Source organism: Hippopotamus amphibius, chromosome 3, assembly GCF_030028045.1.
Source record: "Hippopotamus amphibius kiboko isolate mHipAmp2 chromosome 3, mHipAmp2.hap2, whole genome shotgun sequence".
Taxonomy (NCBI): Eukaryota; Metazoa; Chordata; class Mammalia; order Artiodactyla; family Hippopotamidae; genus Hippopotamus; species Hippopotamus amphibius.
The window spans coordinates 95,533,761-95,535,653 of record NC_080188.1 but is presented as its reverse complement, the minus strand read 5'-3'; the positions used below and the strand labels follow the sequence as shown (position 1 = coordinate 95,535,653).

Sequence of the window (1,893 nt, the reverse complement as noted above, 5' to 3'; positions counted from 1 at the left end):
CTGCTTTCTGAGCCAGAGTTGCTGAGCTTGGCTTCACACCCTGGAGCTGCTGAGGGCAGGGGGTTGCCCAGCTGCTCTGTGATCGGCTGCAGGAGTGAAGGAAGCCTCTCTGGACACCTGCCCGCACCCCAGCGTCCTGCAACTTCCAGGACAGCAAGGAGGGAGCCCCGAGGGTGCACCTGCTACTCAGCGCTGAGACCCTGCAGTCCGGCCTCCCAAGGAACCCACCTCAGTGCATCCCGGATGGCGGTGGCCGCAGCCCTGGCCGGACTCCAGGCAGAAGCCAATTGTTCCGTCTGTCTGGACGGCCTGCGAGACCCCGTCACCATCGAGTGCGGGCACAACTTCTGCCGCTCCTGCATCCAGCGGTCCTGGGAGCACCTGGAGGGCAGCTTCCCTTGCCCCATGTGCCGCCACCCGTGCCAGGAGTGGCCGGTGAGGAGCAACACGCAGCTGGGCAGGATGATCCAGGTGGCCAGGCTGCTGCAGAGCAGCCGCAGCGACGCGAGGAGGCGCGAGGAGCCGCGCCTGTGCCAGCGGCACCCGCAGGTCCTGAGCCTCTTCTGCGAGGAAGACCTGGAGGTGCTGTGTCCCCTGTGCGCGCAGGCCCCCGAGCACCGGGCCCACGTGGTGAGGCCCGCGCGCGAGGCCGCCGCTCACCACCGGAGGCGGCTCCGCGCCTACTTGGAGCCTCTGAAGAGGCGGGTGGCGGAGGCCCAGAGCCTGGCAGCCGCGCAGGACACAAAGCTGCTGCAGCTGCGGGAGCAGGTGCAGCGCCGGCGGCTGGAGCTGGCCTCCGAGTTCCGGCAGCTGAGCCGGGCTGTGGACCGCGAGCAGGAGGCCGTCCTGGCAAGGCTGGCCCAGGAGGAGCAGGACGTCCAGGAGCAGCTGGGCGCCAACATCACCGCCTTGTCCGACCACATCTGCGCGCTGCGGAGCCTCCTGCAGGAGGTGACGGAGAGAAGCGTGCTGCCCGGAGCCAGGCTGCTGCGCGGCATCGGGGGCGTTCTGGGCAGGTGCGCGCGGCTGCGGTGCCCCGACGTCTACTCCTTCCAGCTGAGGCAGGACGGCTGCAGCCTCCCCGCGCAGCACTCGGCTCTGCGGAAAATCATCCAGAAATTCCGGGAGGACGTGACCCTGGACCCCGAGACGGCGCATCCCGACCTGCTCGTATCCGAGGATAGGAAGTCGGTGACGTTCGCGGGGAGCGGGCGGGTTTCCCCCGCGGGCGCGCCGGGATTCCGCGCGGAGCCTGCAGTGCTGGGCGCGCCGGGCTTTGCGCGCGGCCGGCGGTACTGGGAGGTGCGGGCGGGCGGGGCCGCGTGGGCGGTGGGCGTGTGCGCAGACCCCGCCCCCGGGACAGACCCCGCCCCCGGGACAGGCCCCACCCCCGGGACGCGCGCGGGGCCCCCAGAGCCTCAGAGCCGCCTGTGGACCGTTGGGCTGCAGGGAGGCGCGGGTGAGGCCCGCGGGCCCGGGGGCGCGGTCCCGCTGGAGCTGCAGGAGGAGCCTGGAGGGGTCGGTGTGTATCTGGACTACGAGCTGGGCGTGATTTCCTTCTACAGTTTGAAGCACAGGTCCCACATCCACTCTTTCTCCGAGAAGTTTTCTGAGATCCTAAAACCCTACTTCTGTGTGGGATGCGGGTCTCAGCCTCTCACCGTCTGCGCAATAAGAGATTACGAAGGCTGATCAGTGACTTTGCTTCTTTTTCTTCCTGAAATGTATGGACAGTAGGTAGAATATTTACAACTGTCCGTACATCTGGCACCGAGATTTTTTTCAATGTTTATTGGCGTTAAAGTTATGAAGAAATTGTTTCTTATTTTGTTTTCTATTTTGTTGGTGGCGGTGTTTTTTCAATAGCAGTAGAGATGTGGGAACTAACAGGGA

General features: G+C 65.9%; 1 pseudogene; it reads left to right on the top strand.

Moving 5' to 3' along the window:
- Positions 1 to 243: 243 nt before the first annotated feature.
- Positions 244 to 1,195, top strand: LOC130850339 (tripartite motif-containing protein 75-like; annotated as a pseudogene).
- The last annotated feature ends 698 nt before the right edge of the window (positions 1,196 to 1,893 follow it).